At 39.3% G+C, this 10315-nt stretch overlaps 1 pseudogene; it reads right to left on the bottom strand.

Annotated features, from left to right (window-relative positions):
- Positions 1-6474: 6474 nt before the first annotated feature.
- Positions 6475-7398, bottom strand: LOC126061148 (olfactory receptor 8A1-like; annotated as a pseudogene).
- Positions 7399-10315: the final 2917 nt, after the last annotated feature.

Raw genomic sequence — 10315 nt, 5'->3', positions numbered from 1 at the left:
AGCAACATGGATTTACATTCACTAAAGCAGACTTGGTTACAGTCGCTGCTGAGTGACTAATCTGCCAGCAGCAAACACCAGCACTGAGTGCCTAATATGGCACCATTTATCAAGGTGAAGAGCCTGCAACCTGGTGGAAGATTGATTACATTGGATGGCTTCCATTATGAAAAGGTCAGTGTTTTGTTCTTACTGGAATAGACACTTCCTCTGGATACTGATTTGCTTTCTCTGCATGTAGTGCTTCTGCCAAAACTATCACCAATGGAGTTACAGAATGCCTTATCCACTGTCATGGTATCCCACACAGCATCACCTCACATCAAGGGATTCACTTCACAGCAAATACGTGTGACTATGTGCCATGTTCATGGAAATCAGTGGTCTTACCGTGTTTCCCATTATGCTGAAGTAGTTGGTTTGATATAAAGATGGAATGTCCTTCTAAAGACAGAACTATGGTGCCAGATAGGTGGCAGTACTTTGCAGGGTTGGGGCAGTGTTCTCCAGGAGGCTGTATATGCTCTAAACTGCAGTCCACTATATGGTGCTGTTTCTCCTATAGCCAGGATTCATGGGTCCAGAAATCAAGGGATGGAAATGGGAATGGCACCACTCACTATTACCCCTAGTGACACAGTTGCAAAATTTTTGCTTCCTGTCCCCATGACCCTGTAGTGGTCTAGAGGTCTTAGTTCCAAAGGGAGGAATGTTGCTACCAGGAGATGCCACAATGATTCCATTGAACTGGAAGTTAAGAATGTCACCCAGCCACTTTGGGCTCCTCATGACTCTTCTTCAACAGGCAAAAAGGGATTTACTGTATTGGTTGGTGTGATTGATTGTGATTACCAAGAGGAAATTGCACTGATATTATATAATAATAGACGTAAAGAAGAGTATGTGTGGAATATAGAAAATCACTTAGGATGTTTGTTTGTGCTACCATATCCTGTGATTAAAGTCAATGAAAAACTACAGCAACCCAAATCCGACATGGCTAGTAATGGCCCAAACCCTTCAGGAATGAAGGTTTGGGTCACTACATCAGGCAAACAACAATGACCAGCTGAGGTGCCTGCTTTGGGTAAATGGAATACAAAGTGGTTGGTGGAAGAAGATAGTTCTATTTATTTAATTGACCTTTAGATGAAGGTTTACAGAACAAACTAGTTTCTCATCAAACAGCTAGTACACTCATTGTTGTATGACATTGGTTAACAACCCCACGACATGTCAATACTCTCCATTCTCAGCCCTGGGTTCCCTTTTACCAGCTTTCCTGTCCCCTCCTACTTTGAAAAAATGTCATTGTAAATACCAGCTATGGCCACACGATCAATTGCAAAATTGACAACTGTAAATGTTATGAGTATTTCCTCCTTGTATGTGTGCATCAAATCTTTTTTTCTTCACTTACAAAATATAAGGTGTAAATGGAGCTAGTGTGTTTTCCATTGTGTGTGTGTTACTTGTATTATGTTACATGCAGGTATGACTTTATTTAGAGATGATATATAGTTTAAGGAGGTGTGTACACGTGTAGGTTGACAAGGGGTGGGCCGTGGTGGTTAAGGTTGTGTGTCAACTTGGTTGGACCATGATTCTGAGTGGTTTGGCAGTTATGATGTAGTTTGGCAATTATGTATTGAGGTAAATTGGCAGTTAGCTAATGATGTAATCTCCACAATGAGATATGCTGTGAGAATCCTATCAGTTGAAAGGAAGTTTCCTTGGTGGTGTGGGCTGCTTCCAGTATGTAAAATGGATGTTCCAACAATACACTCACTTTGGACCCTGAATCTGGCTCGTCATCATCTGACCTCTGGTTCTTGAGACTTGAGCTGACAGTTTACCTGCTAATCTTGGGATTCATCATCCTCTGTAGCCTGTGAATCAGCAGCCTGCAATCTTACCTGCTGATCTTGTGTTTGTCAGCCCCTCAGCTTATGTGAGTCAGGAGAAGCCTCCAGCTTGATGCCTAACCAATGGACTTGTGACTTGCCAGCCTCTACAACTGCATTAGCCATTTCCTTGATACACATCTCTCTGTGTATGCATGTATATACATATATATACATATATGTATATATATATTTGTATGTGTGTGTGTATATACATATACATATACTTTCACTGGTTTTGCCTCTTTAGAGAACCCAGCCTAAGACACTAGCACAGAACCTTGAGAACTGAATGTTTTGAGAACTACTTGTCCTCCTGGTCAGTCCTGGTGATGACTAAAGAGAAAAAAAGGAGGGTGAAATTATAGTGTATCTAGATCTCTTCCTATTTCTATCTATTGTTTCAAGGCCACATACCTGAACAATCTGGGACACTGAATCTGGCTGATATGTTGCTGCTTTGTTTGTGAAATGTGGAATGGGTTTCTTTTTGCACACCCTGGTACAGCCCAGACGGCATTGCTGGTCTGCCCCTGGGAAGCCACGGCGCTTTGAGACGTTTTAAAAGACACCTTTGGATTTATTAGGAGAGGGTACAGAAAAGGTAGAAAGAGATATTCCTAGATTATTCAGCTTCTCTTCTGTCAAGACTAGCAATTTTCATGTTACAATAACAGAATTCTCATTTTGGACTCAAGGGATTGATTCTGCCTCTACCACTGTTCTTTGTTATCTCGAAAGATCATTCCCAGAAGAAATTGGTTAGGGAAAATGGCTCGTCAGTGACTATTATATCCCTTCTGAGTTGACGGATGGATCAGAGCTCTAGCACCCGCTATTCTCCTTGTTTTTCGGTCAAAATCTTATTGTTGCTCTTAGGTGTCACTGAGTCATGTTTGACTCATAGTGACTCCATGCAGCACAATACAACTTCCTGATAGGAAACCAGGGTGGTGACACCATGAGTTACTGCACTGGGTGACACCATCCATAGTGATGCCACTACCACTAGCAGTGGATGAGGGTTCTGACTTCTCCACGTGCTTTCTAACTTTTATTATTTTTTTTACTCTTAGCCATCTAAGTGGGAGAGAAGTAGTATCACATTGTGGTTTTGACTTCTCCTTAATAGCTAATGACCAAACAAACCCGTTGCCATCGAGTTGATTTGTGGCGCAGTGGTTAAGCCTTCAGGCACTAACCAAAAAGTCAGTAGCTCTAATCACCAGCCACTCCTTGTAAACCCTATGAGGAAATTCTACTCTCTCCCATCAAGTTGTTGTGAGTCAGAATCCACTTGATGGGAACAGGTTTGGTTTTGTTGTGGTAATAGCTACTGATGTTGAGCATCTTTTTATGTGCTTTTGATGAAATGTCTATTCAGGTCATTTGCTCATTTTTTTGTTTGGGTTGTTTGTCTTTTTCTTGTTAAGTTGTTGTTGTTATTAAGTGCTGTGAAGTTGGTTCCAACTCATAGGGATCCTATGTATAACAGAAGTAAACACTGCCTGGTCCTGCACCATCCTTACAATCCTTGTTATGTTTGAGCCCATTGTTGCAGCCACTGTGTCAATCCATCTCATGGAGGGTCTTGCTCTTCTTCACTTACCCTCTACTTTACCAAGCAGGATGTCTTTCTCCAGGGACTGTTCACTCCTGATAACATATCCAAAGTATGTGAACTTTGTCTCACCATCTTTGCTTCTAAGGAGCATATACACATATACCTCCATAATACGACAAACAGACACATGGTGGTATGTGTACATACATATGTGTATATATGTATATATGTGTATATATATTTTGACAAATGTACATTGGTATTAATAAGTATTTTAATATAAATAAGTTGTGTTTCATATCTTGTACCTTTTTTACACAGCACTGTATCTCTAAGGTCTATCTATGTTGCAATGTCAACAGCTAGCTCATTGCTTCACAGTTTCCATGATGTGCCTCCGTATTTTATCTATCTACTCTCCAGATGATGACCAAGTTTAGCATACAATAATGCTACAGTGAACATGTTTGTACATGTTTTAGGCCTGTGAGAGAATTCCTTTGGGATACATATCCTGTCCCAGAATTGCTAGATCCTAGGAATACATATACTACATTTCCCCAACTAATGTTATATTACTATCCTTAATGGCCACAAGTGCAAGTATATTCCTACATGTCCACTAGATCTAGTTTTTGCCAATCTGGTAGGTATAAAGAAAAATCTCATTTACACTTCTCTGACTAGTAATGCATTTGGACATCTCTTCTTATGTTTGGCAGCATTTTGGATTTTCTCTCATAGATATTGCCTGTTCTTATATGTTGTCATTTTTTCTGTTGAGTTTTTTGTTGTTGTTGATTTTCAGGATTTACTTATATATTGTGGTTATTAATTACTTGTCAGCTTTAGACATGACAAATATCTTCTTCCATTCTATTTTCTTTCTATTACTCTTGTCTACAGGGGTTCTTAGTTGAAAAGGATTTCTTAGCTTTGACATAACCAAATTCACCCAAATTTTTTTCCTTACAAGTTTCAATTTTGGAGTTTTTATTTAAAAAAGAGCCATTTCTCACCTTAGGTAATAAAGACATTTTGTTCTTCTGTAAAGATTTACAGTTTTGGAAACTCTGTGGAGCAGTTCGACTCTGCCCTATAGAGTCAGTATGAGTCAGAACTGACTAGACAGCAATGCATTCTGGTTTATTGCTTTTTAAGGAGTTCGTTCGTGTTAGATCTCTCAGTTCTAGGAGACAAGATCCATGAGAAAATGGATATGGTGGACATTTTGGAATGGCTCCATTCTGCACTCCTATTCAGAGTGGTTAAAAATTCCAAAGACCATTTTCAGCTAGAGTTCTGAGTATAAATTAGTTTTTACTAATTGAATGCACTCATGTGAGCTTTAAGAGGTGGGATTGAGGTGGCCACCATCCTTCAGCTTGCTGTTGACAAGCAAGGCTATGGAGGCCCATCTTTGTAGAATATCAGTCTAGGTTTCTGTTGTTTATTTACCAGTTTGGACTTGAGAAGCATTTTTCGTGGTGGCAGCAGTGACAGCAGCAGTAGGAGTTTTCTGACCTCTGACCAAAAAAAAAAAAAAAAAAACCTTTGCCGTCAAGTTGATTCTGACTCCCAGAGAACCTATACGACAGAGTAGAACTACCCTATACAGTTTCGTAGGAGTGCCTGGAAGATTTGAACCGCTGACCTTTTGGTTAGCAGATGTAGCACTTAATTACTACGCCACCAGGGTCCAAATCTATTCTGGAATGCCTTTGGACTTAATAGTCCAGTAGGGGCTCCCTAGCCCCTGTTTATCCAATTATTAAAAAGCAAAAACAAAAACTGAGAATATAATCCTCATTATTAAATCCCTTTCTACTTGAGAAATCTAGGGTTATTTTAATTTTCTGTGTCTGACTGATGCAGTATAAAGCAAAAAAACAAACAAACAAACAAAAAAAGCTGTTGCCGTTGAGTTGATTCTGATTCTACAGGACACAGTAGAACTTCCCCATAGGGGTTTCAAGGAGTGGCTGGTGGATTCAAGCTGCCAACCTTTTGGTTGACAGCCTAGCTATTAACCACTGTACCACCAGTGCTCCATAGTGCCTAAGATACTTAAAAATGACAAATACTGATACCCATTGCTACAATATTGTTTCTACAACTATTATAAATTAAAATTAAAAGAATTTCTACAAATCTTTTGCAGTGCAAGGCCACTGATACTTTAACATGACTCTCTGATCATTTTCTAAGCAAATATGGAAAGACATTGTGCCATATGCCGATTGGATTTACTGAGTCAGGTTAGCAGGATATGCAGATTGATTAGTTATTTATGGAGGGAAAAAAGACTGCAGTAGTGCCTAATATCTCCTTGGTCATCTGGAAGATAGTATAAATAGGGAAATTATTTTCAAAAGACAACTGAAATTGGAAAATGTTCTCCTGGGCCAGCGTACTGGCCTTGGAGGGTTTTAAGTACATGAATGCAGCATATCCATAGAACAATCCCATTGCTACAAGATGGTAATAATATTTTCTGCATACCAAAACAGCAACAACAACAAAAAACAAACCCGTTGCCATCCAGTTGATCTTGACTCATAGCAACCCTATAGGACAGAGTAGAACAGCCTCATAGAGTTTCTAAGGAATGCCTGGTGGGCTTGAACTGCTGACCTTTTGGTTAGCAGCCATGACATTTAACCGCTATGCCACCAGGGTTTCCATTTTCTCTATAGAAGGTGATAAAACAATGAACGACTCTCAAACTCAGAGCTGAAAATTTAAAATTTATGTTAAATTACAATTAAGTTAATAAATTTTTAGCAAAAGGCTCAGGATAGATCCCAAATAAAAGAACATATGAACTTAAAATAGCTGATTGCAATACTAAGATGTGAGAGAGGGTGGGAAGGAAGAGAGAAGAATGAGAAGATGCCTTATTTACCAACGATGTGGAGAATTGGTGTTACCCGTCCATAGTTGGACTTTCCTCTAGTATTTATAACAACTTACTTTTAAAAAGGAGAAAGAATAATAATATTTGCATCACGTCAGTTTTCTTCTCAGTGTTTTCTGCATGGCAACCTTCACCTTCTTGTTCCTCACACTGTAAATTAGGGGGTTCAGCATTGTGATCACTATGGTGTAGAACACAGAGGTCACATTCTCCTGAGCCAAGGAACTGGCTGTGGAAGGTTTAGATACATGGATGCAGTAGATCCATAGAAGATTCCCACTGCTGTAAGATGGGAACTGCAGGTGCTGAAGGCTTTGGACCTACCCTCTGTGCTCCTGATGTGGTGGATGCTGGAGAGGATTAAGGCATAATAGACAAGGACTGTTGAACTGTTGACTACAATGTTTAATCCAGCCAAAAAGAAACCTGTGAGCTCAATGTCATAGATGTTAGAGCAGGAGAACTTCATGAGAGGGAGGATGTCACAGAAATAATGACTGATAAGGCTCTCACAATACAACAGTTTTAACATGAGGGTGATCCCTACTGTTGAACCAATGAGCCCCGTGATGTAGGCCACAGCCACGAACAGAGGAGATTTGATATGACACAATGATGTTATAAAGCAAAGGGCTGTGGATGAAACATAGCGGTCATAGGCCATCACTGTCAGTATGTAACCCTCAGCAATGACTTAAACAAGGAAAACATAGAGCTGTGACATGCATTCTGCATAAGATATGATGTTCTTCTCTGACACAAAGTTCACCAGCATTTTAGGAGTAATGACAGAGGAGTAACACATATCTACAAATGACAAATTGCTGAGGAAGTAGTACATGGGGATGTGAAGCTGGGAATTCAGACAAATGAGCATGATCATGCCCAGGTTCCCCACCAAGGTGATCATTAGATCCCTAGAAAGAGGAAGAAGAGAGCGAGCTGGAGCTCTGGCCCATTTGTTAATCCCCCAAAATGAACTCTGTCACAGTAGAGTGATTTTCTGCAGGCATTCTCCTGGGGCTGGGAAAGAAAAGCTTCATGAAAAGCTGTAATCATCCTTGATGAATGTAGTTTTGAGCATTCGTCTCAAGCTTAGAGATCCCGGACTGTTTCTTTCTTTGTTTGTTGTAAAAATGTAACGTGATATTGGCCTATTCAACATTTTTCAGGAGTACAATTCAGTGAGACTTATTATATCAATCATGTCATGCAACAATCACCAACATCCACTGCCAATTTTTTCAGCACCATAAACAGAAACTCAATGTGTTCTAAAAATGCTTCTGCTTTTGCTCCTGTCTTCTGCCTCTGGTAAACACTTCTAAACTCTAATGTCTATACACTTGCCTATTCTAGGTATAGCATATTAATGAGCTCATACAATATTTGTTGTATCGTGATTGGCTTATTTCACTCAGCCTAATGTTTTCAAGGTTCATCCATGTCATGGCCTGGATCGGAAGACTTAATATTGTCAAGATGTCAATATTACCTAATGCCATATATAATTGTAACACAATCACCATCGAAATTCCAATAGCCTTCTTTGCATAAATGGAAAAGCCAATCCTCAAAGTTATATTGAAATGCAAAGGGTCCCAAATGGCCAAAGCAAAACTGAAAAAGAAGAATGGAGTAGGAGTACTCACACTTCCTGATCTCAAAACATATTACAGGCAGGACCTTGGTTATGAATGAGGTCTGTTCATTACAGTGTCTTTAAGTTGAATGTGCAGGTAAGTGGGAACAGGTAACTACAATTCTTTTTTAGCCTTACTTTAGTGTAAGGAAAGCGTCGAAGTCTTTCCAATGATTTAAAAGCTTCATTGCAGCAATGGAAGATGATTGTGATGAAGAATTTGTTGTGAGTGGGGTTGGTTCAATCATTACAAAAAAAAATTTTTTTTTTTAATTTCAAAGTGAGGGCAAATTTACATAACAATAAAGGGCAAGGAAATGTTGTCTGTAAGTCAGGTGCTCCTAAAGTGAGACTGCCTGTATAAAGCTACAGTAATCAAAACAGTCTGGCACTTGTATATTATACACCAATGGAATAGAATCAAGAATCCAATGATAAGAGCACACATGTGTGGTCAATTAATCTGCGACTATGGTGTCAAATCCAAAAAATAGGGAAAGAATAGTCACTTTAATAAACGATGCTAGGACAAGTGGATTACACATGCAAAAGAATGAAAGTAGATCCATACATCACACCATATACAAATACTAACTCAAAGTGGAGCAAAGACCTAAATGTATGACCTAAAACCATAAAACAATTAGAAGAAAATATAGAGGTAATGCTTCAGGACCTAGTCTTCAACACTGGATTCTTAGATATGACACTAAACTCACAAGCAACAAAAGAAAATATAGACAAATGGGATCTCATCAAAATTATAAACTTCTAGACTTTTTGTTGATGCATCTGTCCCTCACTCCTACTGTTTACTGGGAGGAAGACCAGCACCTAAGTATTTCAGAGATCATGTAGATGAGATGAAAAGGGGCCAAGATCTTGAACTTTTACCACTTTGTTTTTCAAATATCCTAGACCAGTGGTCCTCAAAGTGTTGTCACTGGACCATTGGCATCACCTGGGGCTTTTTAGAAATGCCAGCTCTCAGGCCTTGCTCCAGACCTACTGGATCAGGAATCCTGGGGATGGTGTCCAAGCCCAATAATCTATGTTTTAACAAACTCTACAGATGATGCTTATGCAGGATAATGTTTGATAACCTTTATTCTAGAAGAAAGAAGTAGTAGGTTTCATATTTTGAAGCTGGAGATGTGTTTTGCAGTAAAAGTGAGATTTCCCTGTCATTTATGCCATTTCCAAATATTCACTGAATGTGAGCATACGAATACCTATCTCAAATCTGTGCAGCGTCAGAGTGATATATTAGTTACACCTGAATCATTGCGCGGCAAGTCAACTGCTGCACCTGAAAAATGAAGGAATTAATAATATCAATTCCCAAGATGGTTGTAAAAATGACATGGGATTATGCACATTTAGAAATATTTTTTTGAAATGTTCAGAATGTATAAAAATATGAGATGTCATTAGGTGGTTGGAATTTCTTAGTTTTTCTTGGGGTTTGAGGACCTAAGACAGTGGTTCTCAACATTGGCTACATAGTGCAACTGCCTGGAGTATTTAATAAGTATTGTTGTCTGGGTCCCACCCACAGAAATTCTGATTTAATTGATTGATCTGTGGTGCATCTTGGGCATTGGCACATAGTGTTGTCAGAAACTACTGAATGGCAAGTGGTTTTATTACAAAGAAGAAAACAATTTCACTCCAGATAACAATATATTTTTAAAAATCTTACCTATTCCCTTGAACCCAATCTGAGTAGCTTGAAACAATAGGAAATATAGAAAACCCACTTTGAATATACCATTTCCAGAAGTCAAAATGCTTTACAAAGCAGTGCAGGGTAAACACTGTTCACTCAGTGCAGAGCAGACATAAATGCCATTGCATAGGAAAATCTATTTTTACCAGGCCATCAGATGCTCAGGATTCCTGCCGATAAGAGCACAGCACACAGATGAAAGTGTTTAGAGATGAAGGGAACCATGCTTGTAAATAGGTTGCATTAGAATCAGGAATTCAACAAGGGAAAGGTTAGTCCAAAGGACTAATGGACCACAGCTACCACATTCTCCACCAGACACAACGAGGTGGAGCAGGCTTCCACCACCGGCTACTTTGACAGGGATCACAATAGAGGGTCCCAGACAGAGCTGGAGATAAATGCAGAACAAAATTCTAACTCACAAAAAAAGACCAGACTTACTGGCCTGACAGAGACTGGAGAAACCCTGACAGTGGCCTGTGGACACCATTTTAGCTCAGTAATGAAGTCACTCCTGACTTTCACCCTTTAGCCAAAGATTAGAGTGGCCCATAAA

Source organism: Elephas maximus, chromosome 17, assembly GCF_024166365.1.
Source record: "Elephas maximus indicus isolate mEleMax1 chromosome 17, mEleMax1 primary haplotype, whole genome shotgun sequence".
Lineage (NCBI taxonomy): Eukaryota > Metazoa > Chordata > Mammalia > Proboscidea > Elephantidae > Elephas > Elephas maximus.
Note: the sequence above shows the minus strand (reverse complement) of the source record. Positions and strands in the feature narration are given on the sequence as shown.